An 18,134-nucleotide genomic window follows, 5' to 3' on the forward strand; every position below is an offset into this window, starting at 1 on the left:
TCACAGTATATTTCACTGCAAATCTCTTCCTTAGAGAGTGAGAGGCTCCATTCTGCTTCTTTGGTATCACTCATTGTTTAGTAAGGACTTCCAGATTAATGAGGTTTTATTTTGTAGACCGGTGGTAAAAAGGGAAAATGTCTATTCTTCAGGGAGTTCTTCTGATCATCTTCCTAAAGCTGAAGATGGCTTACATGGATTTAGCTTATGTTGTCGAAAAATTGCAAAGACTAGACAGCTAAACGGCAGTGAACCCTGTCGCAGTGAGAGTATGAAACTGAATATGAAAATAGGCCTTAGGGAAGAGAGGTGAGTCTTTGCATTTACCTAAATGGTAAATGGTGAACAAATGGTTCTTCACATGGAAAATGAGATGGTGAAAGGGTATTAGAAAGAAAAAAAAAGGCAATTCTATCACCTGTAGTTAAGATGGGAGAAGAGGCAGGGAAACAAATGGCGAGGATGCTGCTGTGAATCCACTGTATCAAAGGAAATCAAATCCTTGGAGAGGAAAAAGAAAGGGATGGAGTAAACAATGGCACAGAGACTGGGAAAAAAATGGCTGGGTAAGAAGAGAAATAATAACAAGTGACAAGACTTAAGTAAGGGAAGAAAGGAGGAAAGGAAATTCGAAAAAAGACAGATGAGGTTTTGCATTTCAAACTAGAGGTCATGAGAATCGTTTGGGAGGTGGGGCAAAATTAATCTGTTGAAATGAAGGTCACCCTACTATTTGTTCATTAATTCGTATGAACACAGTGTAAGTCAATACCTCAAGTATTTATTTAGCTCCTATGTACAAGGCACAGCAATAAGGCTATGAAATTGTGGTGAACAAGACAGAGGCAATCTCTGTTCTTTTGGCAGTTCTTTTAATATTAGTAGTCAAGGGGAATATTGAACTTCTGTCAATTCTCACAGACCCACCCCGCCATTCTGAGGACGAGTTCAATCCCACCTGCAAGTCCTGCCCTGCACCTATACATCTGGTAATCCGCAGATGTAGTGGGGACCTTAAACATGAGGCAGTTAAGAAGACTGTTTTCCAAAATGCAGGTGTCCCATTGGTCTGAGTGTAATCCTGATGCCATGCCTTCTTTCTAATAATTGAGTTTTGCCCAGATTCAGGCAGTCCTATTCTGATAACTGAGTCCTTTCCTGGCTCCCCATGTCTGTATTCCCTGTCTACATGACTCTTTTCACTCCAGGCCCTCCTTGTCCTTCCCTCTCTACTACTTGATATGAAAATCATGGTATTCATGCTCTATGCACTGAGAGCTGACAGAACCTTGGTTCTGTCTGACATTGGTAATGGCTGACAGAACCAACTCTCTAGCTCATTGCCTACCTGACAGAATTTCACATTTCTATTTTTTTTGGTCCTGACTTCCCCATTGCTGTTCTGCACACTGTCAGGACATGACTGTTGCTTGCCTGGTCAAGCATTGCTACAAGGAAGGCGAGTCAGTAAAGTGAGCATTTAGCTTTTTCCTGTTTCTGTAGTAGAGATAGCGAGGGTTGGGACGGAGCATAGATAGCATCAACCAATATTATCCCATATATGTCTGCTGGATAAAGTTTTTCCATCTTGGTTCTGATGATGTCATTCTTCTGACCCCAAAACTTTAAATCTCAACATGATTACCATTTAGAGTTCAACAAAATCTAGTTACTTGCCTGATATTTCAATCCCTTGATCTGGCTTTTTCTAACCCAATCTCCCACTAATTTTTCATTCATTCTCTGAACACTATGCTTCATCTAAGCCAAATGAAGCTATTTATTTATTTCTCTTCAAATCTGTTTTTCTTCATTTGTCTTTTCTTAGAATAGTCTTTTCTCAAATTGTTTCCCAGTTACCTCTTAGCCATACTCCGTTTCCATACATTCAGTTACGATCACCTTTCATATTTAAATTTTTTAAATGTTTATTTATTTTTGAGAGAGAGAGAGAGACAGTGAGCATGAGCATGGGAGGGGCAGAGAGAGGGAGGCACAGAACCCTAAATAGGCTCCAGGCTACTGAGCTGTCAACACAGAGCCCGATGTGGGTCTCGAACTTGTGAACTGTGAGATCATGACCTGAGCTGAAGTCAGGCGCTTACCCGACTGAGCTACCCAGGTGCCCCGGTCACCTTTCATATTTACATGCCACTTCTTCCATCAAGATATCTACTCTCCCTTTTGTTGAATCCCCACAGTACTTTATGAGTACAGATTTTTTTTTTTTTTTTTTTTTTTTTTTTTTTTTTGCTTTACACTAGAGAGGGCATAGACAACAAAACCAGATAGATTTCAGGTCAAACCCTAGTTTTTCGCTTGTAAACTATGACCTTGGGCAAGTTACTCAATCACTCTCAGTCTCATTTCACCCATCTGTAAAGCAGAGTTAATAATGTCTTATCTCAACAGATAGTGTGAAGATTAAAATAAGATAATATATGTATAACTCTTAATGGAGTGCTTTGTACATGACAGGCACTTAGTAAATATTAATTTCCTCCTTGTATTGTATTTTTTCCTGTTTCTATTGTCATTTGTAAACATCCCTTCTCTCTTGATTACTAGCTTTTTAGTCTTCAAGGGCAGAGCAATGCTTTATTCTTTTTTTTTTTAAGTTTATTTATTTTGGGGGGGGGTGGAAGGGGCAGAGAGAGAGAGAGAGACGTGGGGCTCCATCTCACAAACCGTGAGATCATGACCTGAGCCAAAATTAACAGTCGGACGCTTAACCCACTGAGCCACCCAGGCACCCCCTATACTTTCTTTCATCTTTGGTATCCTCCCTAACACCTTACTTAGTTCCTGGTACACAGTAGTAGTTCAAGAAATGTTGTTGAGCTATGAATGGTATATGCAAGAGTTTATATGCAATGGTATATGCAAGAGGAAAGAAAGCTGAAGAAGAGAGAAAATGATCAGCTTTTCGTGATTCTAAATGCCCCATCAGTAATACCATGTGTCATCAGTAATGCCATTTAAAACAGGCTTCTGAGGTTTCTAAGCTCTGAGATTTTACTGAACATTTGTTAATTTTAATATCTCACTTCTACTTGATTTGGAGAGTTTCTTTCATTATAGTAGTATACTTATATTGATATTTAATATTTGGTGAAAATAAACTGATAGCCCTAACCCAGGGCCATACATATGATGTACTATTTGAGTTTTTAACCATTTATTTGTAGGGTTCAAGGCTTATCTTTGATTTTTAATAATCAAGACAGTTATGGAAAGTGGTTTATGGTGGTTGTGTTTAATGTCACATTTCTTAAACAATAATATTCTTCCACTAATAAATAATTTAATAGAAATTATAGAAACTCATTTTAAAAAGCCTTCTCAGGCTTCCATCTTATACACATTATAAAGATACAGTGGCCTTTTCTTTGCCCCAAATAGCTCCATCAGTATATTTAGTACAGAGTAATGAAATAGTGGAACCATTGTATTAAGTGAAAGGTACCCCTTCTATACTAAGGGCATTTCTTTTGCATAAAAGTTTTAGAATTTCAAAGCCCTCCTCATAACTCCCCTTTGGAGTTGCATGTGAACATAAAGGAGATATAATTCCCTTAGGAATTTGGAGGACTAAAGCAGCGTGTATGTTGTAATTCTGTATTACTCAGTGAGAAAAAAATGTAAGAGAAAACCACAAGCAAATACCATCAGACAACTGCACATGAAGGCGTGTGGCTTCCATTTGTATTTTTTCAAATGCACTTGAAAAGAAGTAGATGTCACATAGCCTTTTTCCCCCCAAATCCCTTTTTGCTTTTTTTTTGTTGTTGTTCTGACGTTGTCATTGCAATTTCACAATATTTTACTAAAATTTACAAGAATCAAAATGTGTGTGCCTTCTAAGGAATTATTCCCAAATAAAATACTATATTTGGGGACAATATTTAACTTTCTGTTCATATGTTTTTAATTATATACTAAGCTCTTTCTAACCTAACACTTTAGCAATTCCCATATTTCATGTTTGTGTTTCAGTCCAGCCTTTTTCAGATCCATATAGTCTCACTTGGGGGCAGGGGGAGGACATGTACATTCTCCAAGAAATTTGAAAAGCATGTGTCTGTGTGCGTGCGTGTGCGTGTGTGTACAGAAAGTCTTTGTTTTGGTCAATACATAGAACTGTCATGTTAAACTAGTAATGTATCCTATCCAAAATAAATCATGCTAGATCTCAAAAATTACTATCATTCCCCATTATTTATATTTTATGTGGTGGTTATATGATAAAGAGAATAATTATAAAAATCTTAGCATTTTAGATTTTTTGGTATTTGATTAAGTAATTTATTAATGACATGAAAGAGGGGTGCCTGGGTAGCTCAGTCAGTTAAGCATCCAACTCTTAATTTCAGTTCAGGTCATGATTCATGGGATCCAGCCATCTGTCAGGCTCTGTACTGACAGCCTGGAGCCTGCTTGGGATTCTCTGTCTCTGTCTCTGTCTCTCTCTCTTCCTTCTGCCCCTCCCATGCTAGTGCACATGCATGCACTCTCTTTCAAAATAAATAGACATTTAAAAAAAATTATATGAAAGACTCCATTGTACTCCAAATAGCTTATATCTGTATATACTTACATCCTTAATTGATATAGTTAGGTAAATATCAAGTATCATTTAGTAAGAACAGTTATGACATACTTTCCTTGATATCTCTTACCTGGCAACCTGAACTGATTTGGAAAAAAATAAACATAGTGGAGTTTTGAGCTTCTGAAAGAAATGTTACTCCTTGCAGTAAACTCAGGGCCACCATTTACATTCATGTAGGTTATGTACAGTGCAAGGCTGGTCAGCAAAGGGACAGGGAAGGTGTGAAATTCAGCACAGGCTTCACTTACCAAGCTATGAGCTCTGGCATGGGGCTGCATCTACCTGGAGGAAAGCCTCCTTATCTAATTAATACAGTCTCAATTTGGGCCATCAAGAACCTGAATGAAATGAATGCAGTTTACTCAAAGAAAACTAACCAGTCTTAGTGGTGGGTGTGACTATCCCAGATGAGAACAGTGTGTCTCCAGAAGAAATGTAGAGTAGGCAGTCGGCATAGTCCTGGGGAGAAGCCACAGTTGGATGTACAGTTGACAAGCAGTAGCTGAAGTTGTGGAAATGAGAGAGATGCCCAGAAAGTGTGTATAGAGGGTAAGAGAAGTCATGGGTGGGGAAAGGGTTAGTTATGAAATATAGAGAGGGGGAGGAAAAGAAAGGTCTCCTACACAGAAACTCCCATCAGCAGTGGAAGACCCAGGAGAAGGCTATGCTAGAAAAGCAAAAAAAGGAGTAGTCAGCTGTGTGAACTCTAGTCACTGCGTTTCCAACCATGAGGTTACTCAGTAATTTTAGTGGCCTGGTGGTTTTCAAAGCAATGTGCCATGGTGTTAGGAATGACTCAGTATTGAAAATGTGGGGAGAATAAAAAATAGAACATTCTTTCTAAAAGTTGGGGGTCACAGGCAGGAGCCAAAAACATCTGTCCATGTTTGAGATGTGAGAAAAAACTTTCATTGAGTAGAGTCTCATCAAGAGACTGCAAAGTTGTTTTATTCCTCTTGCTATTAGTATTTACTCTGTGAACTAGAGTCATGGTCAACAGATAAGAAATTATAGTGAGTTCCCAAAACACAATTTCTAGCTGCAATCAAATATATCCTCATAAACATTAATTGGTAGCATGTAAGCCGTACAGATATCTATGACTTTTTGATTATTCATAGGCTAGTTAGGAAATACTAATTTTGGCCCTGATATCTTCTTAGAGACCTCTGTTGCAGGAAATATGATAATGTATTTATTGATACTTACCATGCGTAAGGTACAAGACTACCTTTGAATTAGGAAGAGAAGAGCAGAAGGAAATAATATTTACAGAGCACATGTTCTTTTAATTACTTCCTGCAGCTCCCATATGAGGTAATTATTGTTTGTCCCATCCTGCAGATGTAGAAGCTGAGGGTCAGACAGGGTAAGCGACCGGCCAAAGGTCATGTGTTAGTACATATTAAAGCCTCCAAAGGCATTATTTGTTATATCTCCCTGTACACCACTCTTCTTGCCCTTAGGGGCCCTGATAGCTTAGTATGAAGCACAAATCTTATATCTAGCATAGCAAGCTGAGTTTTTAAGAGAGTCACAGTGCTTTAGGCGTTCAAAACAGAAAACATCTCCAGAAGAGGGTCAAGCAAAGCTTAGGGAAGAGAAGTCACTAAGAGAAGCCATCAATGACTGGGTGTGATGATAGTGACATTGTAGATAGGTGGAGACAGGATGCTTTCTGGACTAACATTTGTATTAGGAATAACATTTCTTTCAGAAACTCAAATTTCTACTAGGTTGTTTTGTTTTTTTTTCCAAATAACTCCATACCTCAAGTTGCCAGATAAGAGGTTTCAAAAAGGGGTGCTATAATTATTTCAAGTCAAGTGATAATTAATGGTGTTTGTTCAGTAGAAAGAATGGCAGAAGCAGAGATACAGAAGTGACAGCAGTGAAGGGACCTCTGAGAACAGCTGGTGTTCAAGGCTGACTGGAGGTCCGGGAATCAGGCAGGGGCGAGAAGGGGAGAAAACGGAAAAGGAAAGTTAAAAGCAGATCATAGAAGACTTTGGACACAGTCAGAAGTTAACACTTTATTTGATAGGGATCTGAAGGGTCGCTTAAAAAGTTTTTAAAAATTATATAACTACTTCTTTGAGGAATTTTCAAACATGCTCAAAAAGAAAAAGGAAAAAAAAAGAAAATAAAATGGTACCATAAACTGCCCTAGAACCATCATCCAACTTCAAGAATTATCAATTGCTAATCTTGTTTCATGAATCCTTTCCCTCATGTTTTTGTTTTGTTTTGTGGCTGATGTACTTAAAAGCAAAACCTAGATACGAGGCGCCTGGGTGGCTCAGTTGGTTAAGCTTCTGACTTCGGCTCAGGTCATGATCTCATGGTTCGTGGACTGGAGCCCCGCGTCTGGGTCTGTACTGACAGCTCAGAGCCTGGAGCCTGCTTCGGATTCTGTCTCTCTCTCTCTCTGCCCTCCCTGGCTCACACTCTGTCACTGTCTCTCAAAAATAAATAAAAATTAAAAACAATGTTTTTAAAGCAAAACTTAGATACCATGTTATTGCATCCACAAATACTAAAATATGAATGAATCTCTGATAGGGTCTTTCTGAAATATAACCATCGCTTTATTATCAACCCTAATAAAATTAGCAATAATTTCTTATTATCATACCCATTCAATATTCAAATTTCTCTACCAGTTTCAAACATCTCTTTAATAGGTGTTTTGTTTGGATCAAGACCCAAAACCCAATTGGCATTTAATTGCTGTAACTCTTCAGTCTTTTACTCTCCAGTCATCTTCCTTTTTTTAAAAAAAATTGTTTTTGTGTCATCAGTTTTCCCACATTTGATCTGTATATAGAATGCCCAACCTTTTGGATTGATCTAATGACTTCGAGGTACTGTCTGACTTGTTCCCCTGTCTTCTGTATTTCTTGTAAACTGCAAGTCCCATTTAGCAGTTGATTAGGTTCTGGTTCAATTTTTAGAAATAATCTCTTATGAAGGTGTAGTATACTCCCTTCTTCATTATATCAAGAGGCAGATAATGTTCCATTAATCAGCAGGTTAAGTAATATTGGCCTCATCCTCTGAAACCTCTAACAGCTTTTTTATCATGGAGGATTATTAACCTATAATGACTTTTTCATTGACCCCTTGATGGGTTTTGGGCTGAGGAATATGTTCAGAAATGTGCTTTAGGACACATAATCTGACAAAAGTATGCAGGATGAAATACAGTGAGGGAAGACCAGAGGCTTGTAGACCATTCTTGTTTTCCAGGAATAAGAGTGCTAGAAACAAACATGGAAAGATACATTCAAAGGATTTTGTGGAGAATGAAATCTCTGGGACTTGGCAATAGATTTCACTTGCCAAATCAAACATAACACTGAACTTTTAGAGATGGAGGAATAGTGGTGTGTTTAACAAAAATAGGGAGGTCAGGGGGCGCCTTGGTGGCTTAGTCGGTTAGAGCGTCCGACTTCGGCTCAGGTCGTGATCTCGTAGTCCGTGAGTTCGAGCCCCGCGTCGGGCTCTGTGCTGACAGCTCAGAACCTGGAGCCTGCTTCTGATTCTGTATCTCCCTCTCTCTCTGACCCTCCCCCCATTCATGCTCTGTCTCTGTCTCAAAAATAAACGTTAAAAAAAAAAAAAATAGGGAGGTCAGGAGTCCTGGGTGGCTTGCAGTAGAAACTGAGAAGTTTGGTTTGAGAAAGAGGAGTTTGAGCTGATGATGGGATATCTTGGCTTAGACATCTGGTGAGCAGTTGGGAATGCAGCACTGAATCCTGGAAAAGAATTGAGGACATAAGTCAGGTAAAAATTATAGCCTTGAGGGTACATGTGATAGCTGATGAAGGGAGTAAAGTGAAAAGACAAAAGGGTTAGACACAAATTTGGGCAATTGTGACATGTTTGGGCTTTGTCAACTCTTCCTCCCCAAAGCTCTGGTTTATTTAGTTTTAGTTTAGCCCAGGGTGACTCCTTTCCAGGGCCCCAAAGACTGGCTCAGCAGTTTCTCTTCTCATAGCTTCACTTTGCTTTCTTCTTCCTAGTGGAAAGAAATGCCCCCAAGACCAATATGTATTTCAACTCATGTTACTTTGGTTTTCCTAAAACCAGACTGTAAAAATATGACTTCTACTCTACCTCCTTTCTCTTTCCTCAAATCCAGGTTTTCTTTATTTCTGTGACCAATCTATTATTAAAGAAGTTTGATGGAGATGGTTAGAAGAAGATAGGACCTTCAGATGAGGGAATAGAGGGCAAGTGCAACATTTCTTCCCTTTGATTTGGGGGGAGGGTAAATGAATGTGTTTGGAGAGGAAGAGGAGGAACCCAAGGGAACTGAATTGGTTGCAAAGACAAATGAGAGCAGTGATAAATAGCATGCAAGGTTGGGGAGGAGGTACGGGTGCATGGGTACAATATTACCTTCACTCCACAGAGACAGGAGATGAGGTTACAGAAGAATCCGGAGATGAAGATCATGGTAGTTGTAGAAGCTTCTTTAAAGGCTTTTGATCTTTTTAGTCGCCAGCTGAGAATGAGAGAGACTAGGCTTCTCATTTATACTGGAAGCTTGAGAATCATAGGCAAGCCCTGAGTTTCATTCTCTCCTAGCCTCATTTGACAGTTGATTGTTTTTTTTTTTTTTATCCCTTCTCCATATCTCTGTAGACTCCAAGAGATACCTACTCTTATCCCTGTGGTGTGCTGAGTTGCCCTACACAAAACTGCATGGCTTTATAAAATGCTACAAATGAAGCAAAGAATCAAACTGACCTGCAAACCAGGCTATCTTAAGTAGCCTGGGCCAAATTATGTTGGGCCAGTATATTAGGAAACATGCTGAAATAAACTATTGTATATTAAACCTAAGGTTTAAAGATGGATGTGCCTCTAAACACATTTGAATTGTGTTAAGGACAGTAAGAGTATTGTAGGATAGCTTACACCATTAGCTGTAAAATCACAGGGGCTACTGTGGGCATTTAGAAAGCAAGTTGATACTTTCTTTCGACAAAAGGAATGTTTAGGATTCCAAGTCTTTCACCACGGAGTTCATTTTATTTGACCTCTTAAAAATATGTAAAAAAAAAATTTCAAAGTTAAACAAAAAAGTTTTAGCAGTCTCTTAAAACATTTGGATATAAGGGATGAGGCTACAGAGAAGGGAGCCCTTGGTTTTGACTGGCAGGAGAAGTAATTTGGCTGTATTTAATTTGTATTGTGTTAGAAAAGAAAGCCAGAGTGAGCTTCCCTGTTTCCTGCTGTTTTATAAGCCCTTAACTCCATTGAGCTACATCAGTCTTACTTTTGAGATTCCGTTTTTAATGTTTGGTTTTTCTAAATTTTCTTTTAGTGCTAGCCCCCACTAATTGTTTCCTTATGGCAGCTGCTTATGATTTAATACTGATCATGGGCACATATAGTCCCTTGTTCAGGGCTTGAACTGACATCACAAAAGAACTTAAAGTTACGATCTCACCACAGAAAATGCCTGGAAAATAATAGCTGTAAAAATTAGTTTTGCAATCAATGGGGCTGGTTTTGATATTTTAAATTTCTGTTTATACCTACCCCCTTTTCTGCTGGGTCTCTTTTAATCTTCAATGCAAAATGAAAGGTGTTAAGTCTGAAGCTATAAATCTGTTTATAGCTATAATTCCGTTCCCTGGCTTAGCAGAGTTTGACACTATAATAAACACGGTTCTTCTGCAGCAACATTGAATCTGGTTCTTGTATAATTCTTTATATGTTGCTGCTTTGAACAGGGAGAGTTTTATTGCACTCTTTTCTTTCTGGGTGTTTCAATTCAGCAAGAATTGATTGAGCACCTACTATACTAGGGGTGACCAGGTAGTTCTAGGTCCTAAAGTTTAGTCTTGGTTAGTCATTAAAGTGCTGTGGTTAAAACTATAACGAACTGTTTTCGTTTTAGTTTTGTGTAGCTGTAGTTGTTGTTGTTTCGTAATAGTTCCTAAATATCAAGGCAACCTATATTAAACCTTTGTGTTCTCCAAACATTTTCAACCATTCACCTAACACATTTCTTACCACATGGCCTTTTGATTTTAGGAAATCAATATGTTTACCTTCTTTATCTTCAGGTAAATCTGAGAAAAATTTTTATTTTTTGTTTACAATAATTAAAATATTAAAAACATTGACTTAATGATTACTGCCATTGGTCAGTCAGGCATTCTACAAATTGCTTCATGGACAGTATTTCATTTCAGCAAAACAATAAGCATTGTTTTCCTCATTTTACAGATGAAGAAACTGAGGCTTAAAGAGTTTAATTAACCGGCCAAAGTTCACATAAGTGATCACAACCAGGGTTTCAGTCTGTATCCGTTTGACTCCAAAGCTTGAGCTCTTAACCACTAAGACACTTAATGTACTTTATTTTGAAATAATTTCTCCAAATTATAGTTTTACTTTTTATTTTTTACTTTTTTCCAAAACATTTAAAAAGAAATTGTATACAAGCAAACACACACACACACACACACACACACACACACACACACACAGATCTATACTCATATATAGGGCCTCCTACTTTTTCACATCAGGTTTTCCATAATAAGTTTAAAATGTACACATTACCTGTTGAGGTTATTTGCAAAGTTGAAGGTCTATGAAACACTAAAAAGAAGTGATTTTAGGAAGAAATGTCCCTAAAAGTATATATTATGCTAGTAAAGCAAAAAGCTATATATTAGAGTTCAAGGTTTTAGGTATATACTTGGAGGAACACTTATTCACATTTTAGTTAGAAGTGAATCTAAGCTAACTACCTAAAGCACTTTACCCAGAAGTATGCTAGATTTATCATATGTAAATAGGTAGGGTCCTTATTTTTCAAGTAAGGCCTGGATTTTTCCATTGTTAAAACTATTTGCCCTGTGATTTTGGTCAGTTTCAGACACCTGCTAAAAACTGTGGTACCAAATTCAGTTTATTCATGAACATATGGCTTAAGAGCATTTATCTCATTGGCACAATGGGCCAATTTTATGATGCAATCAGAGAGTAGGCAGAAATCTTACCATCTGTAGAATTGAGGCTTTTATCCTATTTGAACAAGTGGAAATGGGATATTCCCTGTTTCCTTCCTCCCTAGGGGACTGTGAACATTGATAATGTAATGTTTGCAAAAGTGCCTGAGCACACAGGCATCAAACATACACTGATCATTGAGGTTGTGCTGTCCTCCTAGAAAAAGCCCAATGCTGTAGACCTTGCCTTCCTTATCCTTAAAAAACTAGGGAAATTACAGTTTTTAAAATATAGTAAGCCCATGTTCAGCTTGCAGTCTAAAAAGCAGAGGAAGAAATGTAATAAAGGTGTACTTTATTAATAATTTAACACAGAGGAAGGATGGCTACACAGTATGGCCACCATATGTCATCTGTGCTCCTTTTACCCAACAGTGATGATAAAGAATTTTCTCTCTCTCAACTATTTCTGATTAGGCCAGCCAAGGCTGCCAACAATCAGTTTGTATTTGAATACCCTTAAACCCAGATTTAAAATTCTATATGGTTCAATTTGCTCTGGAGCTGCTGTGTTCATCGGAGTTGAACCAGTGTAGGTCACCCATTTTCTGCAAGTGCACTAAATTGTGAACTTTCAAATGAATAGAACTTCTTTTTTTTAATTTTTAAAAATGTTTATTTTTGAGAGAGAGAGAGAGAGAGAGAGAGAGAGCAAGAGCATGTGCAAGCAAGGGAAGAACAGAGAGAGAGGGAGAGAGAGAATCCCAAGCAGGCTCCATGATGACAGTGCAGAGCCCTATGTGGGGCTCGACCTCACAAACCATGAGATTGTGACCTGATCCAAAATCAAGAGTAGGACACTTAATCAACTGAGCCATTCAGGCACCCCAATGAATAGAACTTCTTAAACCCTGTTGGTGATATGTAAACAGCTCTCATGTCCAGTCGACTGGTCTTGTCGGTTCTATCTCAGAAGTGTCTTCTGAATCTAGAACTTTCCCTGTGCTCCCACTATCATCTATCTCCTGGACCAGGGCAACAGCTTCCTAAGAAGGATGGCATTCCATGTTCTCAGAGTTCCAAAGAGCATGGGATTGATCTTACTACTCTCTTGTTATATTGATGACAGATTTGGCCCAGGGACTCAGATATTATTAGCCACCTTTCCAAATCTTACTATCTCCCATCTGTACTCCCCACACCACATATGTTCTTACTGCCATGAACTCCTTGTCTGTCTCCAGTAGCATGATGTTCTTTCACACTTATGCATGTTCTCTTCTTCTGCCTGAACTGCTTCACCCCTTCCCAGTCCCCCTTATCTCAGGTCAATTTTCAAGAGCCATTTCCAATATCATCTTTTGAACTCTAGTTATCCCACTTTCTTTTCTCTCTGTATGGCCACAGCACAGCCTCATTCCACTGATTACAATTACATTTACATGTCCCTTCTCCAGACTCAGAGCACATTGGCTGGTAACTGGCCATAAGTGCTTAGAATATGAAACTTGCTGGACTTCATAATTCTATGGTAATGAAAAGATTAATCAGAAAAATGTTTGTTATATTTCAAAGATGAAAATGATGTACACTTTTCTGGGATAAAAATCATAACTCCATTCTATTCCAGCAGCTCTGGCTGCCAAGAATTTCCAGAGTTTGCTTTTTTCCTTCTTTTTTTTTTTTTTACTTGTAGCAAAATTTAATTTTGTTTTCATGATTGCCATCTTTTAGAAATCATTCCCTCTTTAGCTTTTGCCAGCTCAAAGTAGGCAAAATTTACAGTTCTAGTGAATGAAAGGTCTTAGTTGGGATATCCATTCTCTATGAATATATCTGTCTTTTCCAGCTATATTTCGATTACTTTTAGGCAGATTGAAATCCAACCTTTTACTGAATCTCATTTATTGTACCTCTCATTCATAATGGTTTTAGTTTGGTTTTGTAATTCAATCAAAATAAGTAATAGAGCATGGAAAAGGATCTAAAATCTTAGTTGTTTGGATAGAAATAGGTTTGGGGAAACTGAAATTGGTATAGGCCAAGACCCACGTTAAAGACTTGGTACAAACAAAATTGTTGCCTTACATCCTGAATTTGAAGTCATTTGAATTGGAGCTAATTTGAAGTTTGCCACTGATATTTATAAATACCTTGGTAGTAAATTTGGAACACTCTAAAAGAAATGTTCCAACTACTGAGAACACTAATAATACAAATTTTGTTAACACTTTTAAAATTTATGTAATTAGGGCTCATAAAATAAAACTAATTAGAAATAATTATCTCAAATATTCTTATTTATTTATTTAAGTGGACAGTGTAAAAGATAGGACTCCCAACATTCCAGACCAGACCAGAAAGACAACAATTCCAAAAGAAGACTTACATAGCCATATATAATGACTCACTATTCCCTTATTTATCACCACTAATTTTACCATATTTACTTACCATTGACCTCAACCTTATTTTAGCAACAAGGTTTTACTTTCTTCTTTTTTTTAATTAAAAAAATTTTTTAAATGTTTATTTTTGAGAGATAGAGAGAGACAGAGCTCGAGTGGGGGAGGGACAGAGCAAGAGGAAGACACAGAATCTGAAGCAGACTTTAGGCTCTGAGCTGTCAGCACAGAGCCTAATGCGGGGCTCTAACTCACGAACCACGAGATCATGACCTGAGCTGAAGTTGGATGCTCAACCAACTGAGCCACGCAGGCGTCCCATGCTTTCAAATAGTTACCAGACACTGATACTGATACCTGAACAACAAATATGTCCATTAGCTATTAAATTGTTAGCTTGGTGCAGCTGGAAGCAACAAAATGCCATTGTAAAATACACTGTAATTCAAATAATTCATTAATTTTTATTGTTGTCTATCTTTTTTGTTAATACCAGTGAAGCTTTTTTTTTTTAACTCTAAAAGCAAAATAACTTAAATATTGACCCAGCTTTGATTTTAAAAGTTAGCAATCAAAGAAACTTTTTCTTAATTTGTAATGTTTTGACCTAGAAAAGAACCATGGCTCCCAAATCTTGAAATACTATCTGGGTTTACTATGGTTGCCCACGTTTTTCTTCAAATGCAATCCATATTTGCAGTGAAGAGGATCCAATTCAGAAAAGAAGAGTGGGATTTCAGTCAGAGCAGAAGAAAACACCTGCCATTAATCCCAAGAGCACAAGTGGGGTCTGGAGCGTCCGAAGCAGCCGCCACAGCTGTGAATGGAGGTTGACCTCTGCTTCAGTTCTGTCTTGAGCTGGCAGGTGCCAGGACGCCATTCTGTCTGCTCAGAAACATCCCCTTTTGAAGCAGCAGTATTTATTGCTCAATTGTGAATGCAAATTTTTATGTGTTCGTGAATTAAGGATCCTTATATATGGCAAGCTGTCTAAAGAGCTCTAGTTGACACACGTGGCTTTGGCATTAATAATTGGACTTTGGGGGAAAAAAAGTCATCTCTGTTCCCCACTGTAAAATTGTTTGAGACAAGCTTTGACCTCAAACATGTCATAGAACCTAATAAAGTGCCTTTAGAGGACTGGTACAATGAGAGGCTTGGCCTCTGAAATCTCACCAGCAAATGTAAACTGAACTGTAAAGAGAAGCTTTTGGGGGAGGAAGGGGTGGGAGTCGGGGAAGGGTTCCACAGTAACTGTAAGTAATCTTACAATAGCTCGATTTTCAAGGGAATGTTTCTTAATGCTAGTATTGGGAAGTATTTAACTGTGGCACTGGGCCATTAAGCTTTTACAAGACAGACCATTCAGGTTTTCTAAATCAGCCTCTCCCACCATATCCTCCACCAGTGTCTAGAACATTGCCAAACTCTCTATAGACATTTGACAAATGTATATAAAAATCAAAATAGAATTATATAACATACAATTTAAATCAAGACTAGAACCTCCACTGTACTCCTTAAACTTGATGGTAGGTATCCTCTCATTCTTGTTTTGGGTTTCCTTTGCCCCACCAAAAATAAAACTCTGCTTGCAGGAGCACTAGAGAACATTATATGTGTGTTGAAAATGACCAAATAAATTCTTTAAACTTAATTTTGCAGAGGTAGACACACAATCTATACCAGTTACTCATTACTTAACTCACTGAAAACATTAATAAAGTATTGAAATTTTACTGAAAACATAAATAAAAATAATTTTCTTGGTTTCCCTTTGTTTTTAATGGCAAAATTATTGGGGGGGGGGCGGAGACAAGAGTTTGTTTCGTTGATTCCATTACCTTAGCTCCCTCTCTCCCTCCCTGGCTCTCCACAATTCCTCTTTTTCTCATTCAAACTTGAGATCTTGGGGCCAACTGCCCAGGACACTGTGGGAAATGCAATTGGGAGGCATTTCAGAAGGCATCTGTCGAAGGCAGTCACATGGTCATCATTCTTTCTGAGAATCTAAAGTTCTAGAGCTATGTCTTATCATCCTAACCTAGTCACACAGACTAGGTTAAAGTCCTGGCTAACTCACTTGCAAGAGACCTAACCTTGATAATCTTTGGGTTTTATTTTTGGCATCTATATCATAACACTTCACTGGATAGGGAGAAGATTAAATACAGTAACAGGTGAAAGTTCTTTGTTGATGGTAAAATATATAAACCATAAGACATTATATTACTGTTATTATTAATTTCATGATAACCTCACAGCTGTTTCCAGAAGTGTCACAACTGAGAGTAGGAATTTGGTACCGTGTCTCTGTAGCTGATACTTAGCAGGACATATTTTAGCAACAGAATATTCCTACATTTTCACCTGAAGGGACATAGCAGTCTCTACCAAGACTTAGGATGGTACTTTGCCAGCACCTTGGCTGTGCTTCCAGTCTGGACTTGATCCTTGTCTCCCAGCCCTGCTAAAGGTGAAGGTGAGAGATTGAAGGTAACTCTGAAATGCACCAATTCCTCAAGTAGGCTGAGCCCTGAAACATGACTTCATCTTTAAGAGCTAGGGGGAAAAAAGTATTGATGCCTCTAGAATTAGCATTTCCTGCTGGTGTATTTGCTCAAAGGTAAAGAAAATCTCCGCGTGGCTTAGGAGTAGAAAATCCTACAAAAACCACATCTATATGACTATCTGGTTTATGACAAAGGTGACACTATAGTACAATGGGGAAAAGATGCATTTTCAATAAATGGTGTTGGGTTAATTTGATATTCACATAGGAGAAAAAAAGCATCTTGACTTTGACCTCACATCATGCTCAAAGTCAGTTCCCCACGAATTCAGATCTGAGTGTGAAAAATATTCTATTTTTTATTTTTTTAGTTGTTTTTTTTTTCTTCAGTTTGGGCACAGTGCCATCCCAAACAATATAAGTTTAACATACAGTGTTATATTAGTTTCAGGTGTACAATATAGGGATTCAACAACTCTGTACATTACTCACTGCTTATCATGATAAGTGTACTCTTAATCCCCTTCACCTATTTCACCCATTTCCCCCCCTCCCCACACATACACACTCACCTGTCTGGCAACCACCAGTTTGTTTTCTATAGTTAATCCCAAGCAGGCTCCGCACTGTCAGCACAGAGCCTGATGTGGGGCTCAATCTCATGAATCGTGAGATCACGACCTGAGCTGAAACCAAGAGTCAGATGCTTAACCAACTGAACCACCCAGGTGCCTCTGTTAGTTTTGTTTCTTAAATGCCACATATGAGTATTTGTCTTTCTCTATCTGACTTATTTCACTTAGAATCATACCATCTAGATCCATCCATGTTTTTACAAATGGCAAGATTTCATTATTCTTATGGCTGAGAAATATTCCATCTCTTTGTTGTTTATCTTTATTAAAAAAAATTTTAATTCTAGTATACAGTGTTATATTAGTTTCAATGACGCTTTGGCTTTTAGAATAAACATAGAAAAACGTCTTTATGACCTTGGAGTAAGCAAAGATTAAGAAATCTTTGGAACACAAAAAGAGATAACTATAAAGAGGAAAATGATGTTAAATTGAGTTTTTTAAAATTAAGAACTGCTGTTTGTCAAAGCTGTTGTTTAAGATAACATAATCACAACACACAGAGTGGGAGAATATATTTGCAATAAAAAACTGAAAGAAGAGTCATTTTCAGAATGATGTAAAGAACTCCCACATCTGTCTCCATATATCTATATCTATCTGTATCTATCTATTTATATATAGAGTATATATATATATATATATATATATATATATATTTGAGTCTGTTTTTTTATTTGTCTGTCTTTTTTCTTGTTAGTTTTATTTCTTTTTTTTTTTTTTAAGTTTGTTTATTTTGAGAGAGAGAGAAAGAGAGAACCAGCAGGCAGGGCAATAAAGAGAGGGACAGAGAGAGGGACACTCTAGCAAATCTAAAAGACAACTCAACAGAAAAAGGGCAAAAGATGTGAATAGATACTTTATGGGTAAGGATGCAAAAATGGACAATACATGCATTAAAATGAGTTCAACTTATTAGTCACTGGAGAAGTACAAATTAAAACACCGTGTGAAACTACTATGCCTCCCACCAGAATGTCTAAAACAAACAAA

The 18,134-nt window shown here is 37.7% G+C and overlaps 1 protein-coding gene across 1 annotated transcript in view; it reads left to right on the plus strand.

Moving 5' to 3' along the window:
• The window catches only part of COL25A1 (collagen type XXV alpha 1 chain), a 449,006-nt gene that overhangs the window by 289,344 nt on the left and 141,528 nt on the right, over positions 1 to 18,134 (plus strand). The gene's annotated exons all lie outside the window — the stretch shown is intronic.

This window comes from Panthera tigris, chromosome B1, assembly GCF_018350195.1.
Source record: "Panthera tigris isolate Pti1 chromosome B1, P.tigris_Pti1_mat1.1, whole genome shotgun sequence".
NCBI lineage: Eukaryota > Metazoa > Chordata > Mammalia > Carnivora > Felidae > Panthera > Panthera tigris.